This window comes from Pleurodeles waltl, chromosome 1_2, assembly GCF_031143425.1.
Source record: "Pleurodeles waltl isolate 20211129_DDA chromosome 1_2, aPleWal1.hap1.20221129, whole genome shotgun sequence".
Taxonomy (NCBI): Eukaryota; Metazoa; Chordata; class Amphibia; order Caudata; family Salamandridae; genus Pleurodeles; species Pleurodeles waltl.
This window is the reverse complement of record NC_090437.1, coordinates 1,309,728,629-1,309,741,666: the sequence shown is the minus strand read 5'-3', so window position 1 is coordinate 1,309,741,666 and position 13,038 is coordinate 1,309,728,629.

The following is a 13,038-nucleotide window of genomic DNA, read 5'->3' as shown; positions in this document are numbered from 1 at the left end:
ACATTGGCATAACCAGTGTGCAGGTCTTTAAAATGGTACGTTTCGTGGGCGTGAAGGACCAAGTGGGCAAAATGCATCTCTTGGTGGATTTGACTGTCGAGGAAGTAGTACTTTGAAAACCTATGAACAAACATCCACATGGCCACTTGACAAATGTCCAGGGCAAGTACTCTGCTTGCTAATGCAATGGTGCCCGACTTAGCTCTGGTGGAATGAGCCCATAGGTCCTCCCGCTTCACCAATGTGTAGCAGGTCTTTGTGTAGAGAACAATCCATCAGAAGATGGTTCGCTTTTTCATCGCCTTCGAGAACCCTACAAAGAGCTAATCATTCACCCGGTGCATGTGTCACATGCTAGGCTTGATTAACAGGATGCAGGAGGCCAACAACCTCAGCAGCCTCAGAGTCAACCACATTTAGATCCAGGACAGAGAAACATTGGGATTATACTCCGAAAGTCCGAGACTCTGCTCTCTGGGGCAAAGGCACAAAACTGTACCATACCCGGGATGGATTAGATGAGCAGAAGCATATCAAAAGGAGTCAGGTGTGACTTTGGCATGTTGATAGTGAACCTCAAAGATGTTCAACATCAAAACCTCGAGGTAGGGGAAAACTGATACCCTTGGCCTCTGAAGGTGTGCTGCGACAACCACCATCACTTTCAAGGGGCATTAGTGAGCCCAAAAGAGAGCACTGAAAGCTGAAAATGCTCCTGACCCCCTGTGAACTGCAGGTAGTGCTTGTGGGGGTGAAGGACGAGGGTTTGGAAATATGTGTCCTGCAGGCTGAACGCCACCATCCAGTCTCCGATTTCTAGGGCAGGCCAGACCTGGGCTAGAGTGAGCATATTGAATTTGTCCCTCTTCAGAAAGGCATTGAGAAGGTGAACGATGAAAATAGGACAAAGGCCTCCATCCCTCTTCGGCACCAGTAAGTAGCAGGAGTAACACCCAGCTCCTTCTTCCCAGGCTAGAACTCTCTCTATGGCCCCTTTGTCCAGAAGGGCCTGCAATTCCTGCTGCAAGATGAATTAGATGTCCTTATGGCAGTGGAAGATACGGGCAGGTGGAGAGAAATGGAAGGGCGTTACCCTGATGTACAAGTTGGAGGACCCACCTGTCTGAAGTGAAGCCCTTCCACCCTTGGAGGAAATAGTGGATCCTGTCTCTGACAAGGTGGCTGTGTGCCAGCAGGGAAATACAAAAGCAGGTGCATGCTGCTGGTGCAATAAGGGCGGGGAACTGTGCTGCACGTTGCGCCTCCTGTCCTGGGCGTTGTCTATGAGAACCGCAGCCTTGACCACAAAAGAGCTGAAAGGCCTGCTGGGATGGTGGGGGTGGGGGCTGTCCCTAGCGAAACTGAAAGCCCTGGCCATAACCACAGAGCGGGAGATATTGCTGATGGAATTGTCTGGTGGGGGAAGAAACTGTTCCAGGTTCGAATAAGCTTTATTTACCAAACATGCGTGCGCCGTCCAAAGGCATGTCCGCCAGGTATGCTCGGACATCCCTGGATAAGCCTGTAGACCTCATCCAGGAATCTAGAGAAGTATCAAGACCACTGGCTTTTTGGAATTCTTCATACCAGTGTTTTGCATCATATTGTGGAATATAATCATCCCCTTCATCACAAATGTCATGGTCAGAGTCAGTGCCAAAAATATATGTTAAGTTTGGGCCCTGTAGTGTGGTAAGAGCAAAGTGTCAGAATCGGAGGGATTGCCTGTCAGATCTGGGAATGGCCCTGGCTTAGGCCATGGTGGATTGTGCTCGGAGTCAGATAGCACAATGGACTGCAAATCCTTCTGCATTGTCGGTATCGGAGTCAATACAAAGGGAACTGGCGCCGGGGGTGGCAGCCACGTTGAAGTCATTACCATTGCTGACACTAGTGTGAGTTCAAGGGGCACAGATGGTGCCGGGGTGGACCACAGGCGGAAGTCCAAGAGCACACCAGAGAGAACCGATAAAGTGCCAACAATGTAGAGTATGGCATCTTTGAAGGCCTGTACTTGTTGTGACATCACCAACAAACTTGGGAACTCAGGGTGTGCAGGGACTAGACTCAGAATCTGCTCCAATGTCGATCAGGAGTGAGGCCGGAAGGCACACTGAAGTCCTCTCTGGAATCTGAGAGTGGCCAAGAAGGGGCCGATTCCCACTTCTGATGCTTTATCTTGGACTACCCAAAGACTTGGACCGTAACAATGATCTGTTGTGGCAGCGAGTTTGGGTGCAGGGACAGGACCCTCCTTTTGACCACTCATGACGTGGAGCCTTCTCATGTTTGGCGACAACGTTTGGCCTCGCAGTCCCATAAGGGTTTTGGACTCATCTGGGCACAGTGATCTCTTGTCCTGGAGTCTTGCTCCGACCGTAGGCACCAAAGACACCTGTGAGGGTCCATCACAGACATCTGTTTGCAATAGTCCCTACACAGCTTGAATCCTGTTGCCTTAGGAGGAGACATTTGCCCTTTCACACTAGTAAATTGTTTGACAAAAAATGAGTCTTGAAGACCAGGGAGAAGCTCTAGATCTGTGCCTCACAGTGCGGCAAGAAAGGAACGGACGGCAGCGTGCACGGGGGGCCTTTATATGCAGCTCTGCCGATCACTTCCGGAGGTCCGGAGTGGAATCACGATGACGAGGAGTGGTACAATACCACCTACCAATGCACAGGAGCACTGCTTTAAAGTTTCTGGATCCAGCCTGATGCCTGGGGAGAATTCTAAAGGAGAGGAATCTGCGGTTAGAAGTTATGATCAAGTTATGATTTTCAGTGTGATTTGGGTAGTTGTAAATCCACATTTACTCCTTGCCAAACAACCTGGTAGCCATTCATGATGAATTAACATACATCAATATACTAATGATGCAGCTTAATCCGTACGCTGATAATACCGAACCTAGCTGCAACCCACAGCACATGATAACCACTCAATTCCTCCTGACCAAACAAACACCCGTGGCTCAGAATTATTAAAAGTGTGGCAGTTCAGTGGTACGTGAAAATCTGCAGCGCTGCATTTTGTGAACAGTAAAGAATTGTGCAGGGTGTTATCACAATGAGTTACATTCATGTTGATGTTAGCGCTCCAGGGATGAGTGCCGTTGTACCACAGCACTAAGGGCCTGCTCTAGATATTGGCAGACAAGCCACTCCGTCACAACAGTGATGGATAGCCCATCCGCCGAAATCTAAATCCCATAGGATAGAATTGGATTTAGATTTCGGCGGATGGGATATCCTTGAATATGTAAATCAGGCCCTAGGTGTTACACCTGTATCATGCATGACATTGGCATTCAATGTACAACTGCTAGAAAATATTTGCTGTGATGATGATAATCCACATTAAATGTATAATTTTGCATAAATTGGCTTTTTTGCATCAAATTACATGATATTCACTTGCCCACAGATAGCTCCTCGAGTCGTTTGGTGCTAGGATTTCACACAAAGCCAGGCTAAGGTACTTTAGAAGTTCTGCCTTTGCATGAAATGCAGGGTTGTTTGCGCTGTTCTCTACCCGTTATTCTCAATTTTCATTCATCGGCGTTTGGCGCTGGGCAGTACAAAGCCATTTGCGTCACAAATACATTTTGTGTGGAGAAGTCTTTTGACATTGCTGTTTGCACCACTTTGCATTGTCTAGTGCTAATTTGCTCACTCCGGCTGCCAAACAACAGTATAATAAATGAATGTCAGTGAATGTCATCTCAATGAGCTTCTTCTCCTCAAAACTAAACCCAGTAAGACAGATATCATTCTACTCTCCTGTCAAGAACCTTCTTCACCTCCACAAATTTGACTGACATAACTCTCCTCAGTCACTTGTCTTCATCATCGAAAACACTATACAATGCTCTGCTAGCTGGACTCATAAAACGTGCCTGGGCACCCCTCAAAGCCATCCTCAATGCAACAGAACATCAGGGCACATCACCCACATCCTACACTAACTTCAGTGGGTCACCCTGGAAGCCAGAATGATTTGATTTTCACAACAGCCTGCATTACCCACAAAGCTCTTCTCCTCCCACTGCCCGCTACCTGAAAGATGAGCTCCACCCTGCAAAAGAAGAGTCACTAGAGAGGGGCAAGTGCTGACTCCTTCTGGAACCCTAAGAACTGAAATAATCAAAATCCTCAATCAGGCTTTCTCCTGCTAGACTCCTAAAATCTGTAATCCTCTCCTCCAGAGTTCAGACTCAATTTGAACTTGGTAGCTTTCCTGAAAAGTCTTACAACCTTCTTGTTCAAATTACACCTTATGGTCGAAGAATGATGTCCCACATTCCACTCCTTGCTCTGTTGTTAATAGTTTGGTATAAATTGTTCTTTGTATGTGAAGTACCACTGCCCATGTGGCTAAGTCTGTGCTACTTGTGATCTGAGGCAAACTCTCGACAACCTCGACAACCTCGGACTCAAGCAACTGGTGAGCACCCCCACCCACACCGCTGGCCACACACTCTACCCCATCTTCTCCGCCAGCAACCACGTCTCCTTCAGCCACTCCTCCGGACACTGGACCGACCACAAATGCATCCACTTCACCTTCAAACAGGAGACTCACCACCATCGCACACAACAAATCCCCCGCAGACGCTGGAGCAAAATCTCCACAGAGCAGCTCCTCTCATCACTGAACCAAAACCCTCCAGCCAACATGACTGACGACAACAACGCAGCCCACAGCCTCACACAGTGGATCACCAACTGTGCCGAAAACCTCGCACCACTTAAAAAAAACCCAGGCGGGACCAACATCAGGAAACCCCCATGGTTCACGGACGCCTTCAAAGAATTTAAAAAATCCTGCCGAACCCTCGAAAAAACCTGGCGCAGGGAACGAACCACAGAAAACATGACAGCCCTCAAGATCGCCACCCGTGAACACCACCAGCTGATCCTCTCCACCAAAAGGACATCATTCAAAGAGCGACTAGACAACAACACCCACAACAGCAAGGAACTCTTCAACATCGTCAAAGAGCTCTCCAACCCCAGCGCCAGCTCCAGTGACATCACACCCTCACAAGAACTCTGCAACTCCCTTGCTACGTTCTTCCACCGAAAGATCGCAGATCTACATGACAGCTTCGGACCCCAGACCCCGCCCCCTACCACCGAACCAGCAGCCCCCACCACTACACTCAGTTCCTGGAACCCTATCAGCTCAGAAGAGACCAGAAGCATCATGAACACCATCCACTCCGGCTCCCCCTCAGACCCTTGCCCCCATCACATCTTCAAAAAAGCCGACTCTGTCATCGCCCCCCATCTCCAAAACATCATCAACAGCTCGTTCGCATCAGCCATCTTCCCCGAGAGCTGGAAACACGCAGAAATCAACGCCCTCCTGAAAAAACCCACGGCAGACCCCAATGACCTGAAGAACTTCCGCCCCATCTCTCTTCTTCCCTTCCCGGCCAAGGTAATCAAGAAGACCGTCAATAAGCAGCTGACCGCTTTTCTCGAGGCTAACAACTCGCTCGACCCATCCCAATCTGGATTTTGAGCCAACCACAGCACAGAAACCGCCCTCATCGCAGTCACCGACGACATCAGGACTCTGATGGACAACGGAGAAACAACCGCCCTCATCCTCCTGGACCTCTCAGCTGCCTTTGACACCGTGTGCCATTGCACCCTAATAACCCTCCTCCGCACCACTGGAATCAAAAGACAGGCCCTAGACTGGATCCTCTTGTTCCTCTCCAACAGAACCCAGAGAGTCCACCTCCCTCTCCTCCGCTCAGAACCCACCGAGATCATCTGCGGCGTACCCCAAGGATCCTCGCTCAGCCCAACCCTCTTCAATATCTACATGAGCCCCCTCGCCGCCATCGCACGCAAAAAGAAATCAACATCATCTTCTACGCCGACGACACCCAGCTGATACTCTCCCTCACCAAAGACCCAACCACCGCCCAAACCAACCTACAGGAAGGAATGAAACCAGAAAGACAGTTACCCATGCCCTCGTCACAAGCCGACTAGACTACGGAAACACCCTATACGCAGGCAACACCGCAAAGCTTCAGAAACGTCTACAACATATACAGAACGCCTCCGCACGCCTCATCCTCGACATTCCTCACCACAGCAACATATCTGCCCACCTGAAACACCTGCACTGGCTCCCCGTCAACAAGAGGATCACCTTCAGGCTCCTCACCCACGCACACAAAGCACTCCACAACATGGGCCTCGAATACCTCAACAGCCGCCTCTCGTTCTACACGCCCACCCGTCAGCTCCGCTCAGCCAGCCTCGCTCTCGCCACCGTCCCACGGATCCGCAGAACCACCGCCGGAGGAAGATCATTCACCTACCTGGCAGCCAAAGCATGGAACTCCCTCCCCGCACACCTAAGAACTACCCAGGACCATCTCGCCTTCAGGAAACTCCTCAAGACATGGCTTTTCGAGCAGCAGTAACTCCCCCCGCGCCTTGAGACCCTCTCGGGTGAGTAGCGCGCTCTATAAATGCACTGATTGATTGATTGTCGGGCAGGATGGACAAATTACCACTTCCAACTTGCTTATTTGAATCCATTGAGAGATGTTTGTTGTTTTGTCTCACAATCAGTGAGCATGTAAGGCACAGCTGCTTGACTGTCGTATATCATATATCCCCGTGGAATATATTGGATTTGTTGCACCTGAGAATAATATGCAACGCAAATTGGACATATGGTTGCAACCACATATGTTGGCGGTAACTGTCCCACTGCCAATTTTGCGTCTGAAAACCCGTCCACCGCAATGACGGTCCGCTCATAGGATTTAGATGTTGGCAGCCCCATAGGCGATAGGCCGCATTTGTCCCACCGTCTCCACCAAGAAACATTCCCCACGTCAATGGCATTATAGGGAAAAGTGGCTGCCAGCAGGACTCCAGCCAACTTTATCACCATGCAGATTTGGATGTGCCTTTCCACCAACCAAAAAGTGGTGGGCCGACCTCCATACTTCAGTTGATGGATTGGGGGGGGATGAGGTAAATACTTACCTTTTCCCCCAATTCCACTTCTGTTTTTGACTGGACACGACTGGACAAGACCTTCGGTTGCTGCTGCCACTGACCAAGGAGAAAATACGACCCCCCCCGTTGCCGGACTCGAAGGTAGGAACGCCACATTGCCAGGGTACCTTGGATGGGCACTGCAGGAGAGGTTGGGACCACTGCAGGCGTATAAATGTCACAGTCATTTTTTTAAATTACTGTGACGTGCATATGTCGGGTACACAATTGGGTCAGACATGGATGAGGACACACTGGCACAACACGCACATCGCACACATACACATGTCATTGTAGCGTCATTATTCATTGCCAAATGAATGGTGGCACCCCAACGACAGTACAATCACACTTATCAATGGTGTCCATGTGTGTGCAGTGCAAGGGGACCTGTACTGGTAATATTGTGCTATCTGTTGTGTATGTGAGTCAGTATATGTGTATGTGTGTGCTCAATTGGATTGGCTGCTTGAAGTAGAAGTAGCTGAAGTGGGTGGTGTGGTTGTGTCTGTATGTGTGCCTATTGTATGTGGGATAGAAGTTGTTGTGTATGTTGTGTTGCTGTGTGCAACATTTGAGTGAGTATTGTTCTTGTGTGGTGGTCATTGTTGTGATGTGTGTAGTTGTGCCTCATGTGAGTGTGTTTGTTTAGCTGAGTGTGTAGTTGTGTTGGTTGTTGTGGTTGTGTCATGTGTGGATGCAGTGTCAATAGTGTGTGTATGTTGTGTCATGGATATATGGCAAAGGGTGTGTTTGGTGTGGAAATGGCAATGGATAATGGTGTCCATATGGTGTGTTCTGTTGTGAGTTGTGCAGGGGGACACATATGGCTAAGGTAGAGTGGGTGTGTGTGGCTTACCTGTATTCGATAGCCACTGACATTTTCCATTGTCCATTGTCCATTGGGTCTAGCGACGGTCTCGCTCTGTCAGCAATCTGTCAGTGTGACACCTCCTGCAGAGCCGTAACATCTAAATATGGCTGGCGGGAACCCGCCTGCTTGACAGCTAGGAAAGGCGCTCTGTCGTGGCAGTCTGCGGCTCAGCCACAATACATCTAAATACAGCAGGAGGAACACCGTCGACTTGACGGTCTTTTCGGGTCCTCCGCCAACATGGCTTGGCGGAAACACCATCAAGATCTAAATCAGACCCTTTGTGTTGGAAGTCTCCAACTGATCCTGCTACATTTATGGATATGAGTAGCCCACCATTTGAAATAGAATGGGAGATCCACCTCATTCATGCCTGGGACAGAAATTTACTCTTGTGCATACTGTTTCGTGCAGTCTTGCGACAAACAATGCTTGTGAAGTGTGGGAAGCAGTGCTTAGCTGCTGTCAGTCTTCACAAAGGCACTTCTTTTCACATCTATGTGATGTTCCCAGATCTGCACAAAGGCAGTTTTGAGAACCGCAGGAGGCCTGTCCATGCCCACAGTGCCATAGCAGATGCTTGCCAGCATTCCCCAGTTCCACAAGTCACTCAGCATCCTTTACTTTTGGTCTCCAAAGTTGCTGAGTGTACCAGAGGCTTTCATGCCCCTTGGAGATGCCACCCAGGTGGATCCATCGGCAGACTGTAGGCTTTAAGCTGTGAGAGAACTTTGGATTTATGTATCTATTTGTCACAGGAAAACCCTACAAAAACGTAGACAGTGAAAAGAAAAGTTAATTGAAATTTGTCTATTTTGTTTTGAGTGTTGATGGATAAAAAACAAAAACAGAGATCTGAATGAGATAACTGACAACAGATATTGTACTTCCCTCTATTTCTTAGGGGGCTGGGATATCAGTCTTCCCACAGCTAACCTCACTAGGAAGTGAATCTGCCTGACCACTTTTGTTTATTTCATATACTTCTAGGTGTCGACAATCCATGGGTGAATCTTTAGGGCAAGATTCTGGAAATATGAACGGGTAGATCTTTAGGGCAGGATTCTGGGATTATTAGGTTCTCCTCTGCCTTAGTACTCTTGGTTCACCTTTTGGAACACCAAACCCAGCGCCTCCCCAACCTTCTCAGAAAACACTGAATGCAAATCTAAAGACAGTTGACATTTAATTTCTATTTTTCCCCATTGGTTTGGTTTATATTTACCTAATCTGTATTGTAGGGATTGATTGTCTCTGTTTAGTCCCCAGGTAGCCATCCTTGCTCTCTTGTCTGTCTGTTTTTCTTAGGGACTGTCAGCTCACTCCCTGCTTGACTACTGGCTTAGCTGTCCCACTCTCCTTCTGTGGGTCGCTTTAATCCCCCCTTTGGAAGCTGAAAAACAGACCTCGTCCACCAAAGGTGCTGATCTTTATTGAACAAACCATCTATACCTCAGGCCCTGGATTCATTGGAAAGGGCAACCTGCAACATTCAGGAATCTGTAGCCAGACACTTCCTATGTCCTTGAACTTATGGGAAGAAAATTTAGCCAGTCTGTAAATTCCCATGTTAGCATCTCGAGGCCTTCTGCTTGATGCACTAGGTGTTATTTCACCTTGTTCAACACATAATTTCACAGTCCGATTTATAAAGAGAACTGCAACTTCTGCTTTACTGTTTTGCAGCACTGGAAAGGAATACTGTGCTCAACTTTTGATTGGATACAGCGTTCTCATATGCACGAGCCTACACCAATGGTCGCAAAGCTTTTTAATGCTGCAGTCTTGCGCCCCGAGGGAAAAAACTTCCACCGTGCTCCCCAGAGTGACAAACCTATTTATGCACAATAATTCTATAAAATCATCAGCTCTGAATACATTCCACAATTCACACTTTGCAGTTATGTATAGTATTACTTTTAAAAAATGCAATCAAATACATGGTTGCCATCATCCTGGCGACAGCTTGAGAGGAGTTGGACTCATTTGCTCTGATCTCGGTCCTCCATGTAAATGAGCAGAAAACAAAGCTTTACTGATGTGCGAGCTCAGGAGATAGCTCATCTGCTAGCCGACAGGATACCTTGGCAACAGAGAATGTTCCAATATTTAGGAATCTGGGTGACTGGTAACACCGCTCTGCACTACCAACTCAATGTCAGTAGGGTCTTGCAGGGTATTAGGACCTCAATATTTTTTGGGGATTCACCCCAACTCTTGATAATGGGTAGAGTGGCGCTCGCAAAGATGGTGCCTGCTACCCCGCTGCCTATATGTGCCACAAAACGCTATGTAAGCTGTGCTGAAGGCAACTTTTCGGGGATTGGATAGCCCCCTGCTTTCATTTGCGTCGGCAGGCAAAACGAGTGCTTGATGCGAGGTACAAAATAGTCACTAGACACCCGACAGGTGATTAAACATGTGGCGGCGATGTGGGAGAAGGCGTTTCAGCAACTGATGAATGGCCCACCCTTCAGTAGGTCCCTGCAAGCGAATGGCTACAGCTGTTTCACCAAACGCAGGCGGTAATATCACTAGCGGCCTGGAGGGCGTGGGGTTGTCTCACTATGGAAGTCCTCTACCCAGGATAGGACTTCTTAACATCTGAGGTCACTTAGAGCAACTGCAGTACAATTTGAGCAATTTGCTAAGCTGGCACGCGCAGCTAGAGAGGTTTGGACTGGCTTCCCGGGTCTACCACAGACCTCCTAGATGTTCGAGCTGGTCTTGGAGGGTGCGAGAGGAAGGCGACTAGTGTCATGCATTTACAAAGTACTGAAAGAATGCAGACTGGCGGTGGTGTAGAAGGCAAGGCAGGTAAGGGACAGAGACCTGTGGACTCCCTTGATGGATGCAGAATAGACGAAAGCTTGTGCTGAGGTTCAAGATGTGGGTAGTAATGCTAGATTTAGGCTGGCACATTTTAATTTCCTTCATTGTATATATCTGTCGCCCACTAGAAGACATGGAATATACCTTAAAAGACCCTCAACTTGTCCAAAATGTGCTAAGTAAGAAGCCTCATTCCTTCATCTGACCTGGAAATGTAGAGCACTGAGAGGACACAAAAGGATGATGGATGGAGTGCTGTACAATGCAAACACTCACCCCCAGTCACAGATCTAGGTTTAATCCATCCTTCTTTTGCTCACCATGCCACCCCAGTTTGGACCCAGCCATATGCAAATCAGTCTTGACCCTGTTCCTCATGGGAACAGTCCAGCCCGACCTGCCAAGCCAGGTCCTCAGTGGACCGGAAACAAGCATCCTGGGACCGGTTTCAGGGTTTGACCCTTCATCAGTCAGGCTAGCTTGAATCCAGTGGCACAGTGAGCAAGGGAAAACGGTGGATTTAGGCCCAGATCTCTGTACTGGGGGTGAATGTTTGACATTGTTCAGCATTCCGTCCATCACTTGTTCTTTTTGCATTTGTCGCCCTAAGTGGGAAGGGTATGCCCAGACGTGGGTCCCCTGTTCCCCATGCCACTGGAATCAAGCTAGCCTGGCTGATGAGGGGTGAAACCCCAAAACAGGTCCCAGGATGCTTGTTTCCAGTACAGGGAAGACCTGGCCTGGCAGTTCGGGCTGGACTGTTCCCATGGGGAACAGGGTCAAGACTGATTTGCATATGGCCGGGTCCAAACTGGAATGGCATGGGCAGCAAACAAACTATGGATTTAGGCCCATATCTCTGTACTGGGGGTGAATGTTTGACATTGTTCAGTATTCCGTCCATCACTTGTTCTTTGAGCACTGAGAGGATACTGGGATGATGTGGTGGCATGACATAGATAATTGGCTCATGTCCACCTCCAAACATCAACCGATCACTGCCTATTGGGTATTGTACCCAGACCCAAGCAGGGAAGAATACAACACAAATGTACAACATTAGGCCTACTCCTCGTGAAACGTCATATAGTAATAAACTGGTTATCAAACAGGGGCCCCCGATATGTTGAAATGAAACAAAGATGTCTTGGAATGGACTCTGGCAGAACAGCTGTGGTTCAAAGTGATTAAGACGGATTAAAGGGCGTAAGAGGACCTGTGAGAGTGGGCGGATATGATGAAGCAGTTGGTGGATCGGATGAACATTGACTCAATCAGAGACAGAAGAGTGACAGTAGTTCGCTATGAAGATTTAAAAATGTGACTCAACCTTTGAGGTCTACGGCGCTTATCTACAAGCCCCTGTGCGCCGCTGGAACGTCACTTTTAGTGACGGTCTGGTGGCGCACACTGCAGGGCCGTATTTACAAGGCCACGCAAATCCATCCTGTGTGGCTTTTCATGGCCTTGTGAATATGGACTGAGGAAACGCAGCGCAAGTCGCTGAGTTGTCTCACCGTGCAACAAGGAGGCGTGCCACGGGCGTAATGGTGGATGTTCACAAGTAACACCCATGACAATCGACACATTCCCAGATTTACGAGATTTTGTGAAGCTGGGAATGTGTCAGAAGCCTACACCTCCCCACAGGAGGCGTACTGGAGGCGCAACAAGGAGAAATACCTTTCTTCTCCTCATTTGTCTTTTTTCTATGGGTGCTGTGTCCCTTCCTGCACAAAAGCAATCATCCCTGCAATGCAGGCACTCTTGCATCATGGTGCAATGGTGCCTGCGTTGGCACATGGCAGCCTATTGTGTGCTAGTGCAGAGGAAAAGGAGAGGAATGCTCCCTATCTTATAGAGACAGTGTATTCCCGCCCTTTTGTTTTGACGCAGGGCAGTGCAGCAAGAAGGCTCTGCCCCTACATGTGTAATGACGAGAATGTTCAGGCTCATTCTTGAGCTGTGTATATTGTTATGTACTGCTGTATAAAAATGATGCACGCTGTGTGCATGGGCTACTAGTTTTGTTGATGTGTTGTCATGTTGGACAGAATAATTACAAATTCCCCTGCTGGGGTGCTGGGGGTAGTAGTTACCAGTGGATCTCTGACTCGTGTGAAGGACCTACTGTTCATACACAAGTGGGGATTAACAAAATAGTATGTGTAAACAGAAGGGCACATCCTTGCCTTTCGGTGTCGAGATCCCATTGGGCCATGGTTCAGTCAATCAATCAGTTTTTGTAGTGCGCAACTACTCACCCGTGAGGGTCTCAAGGTGCTGGCGGTGAGG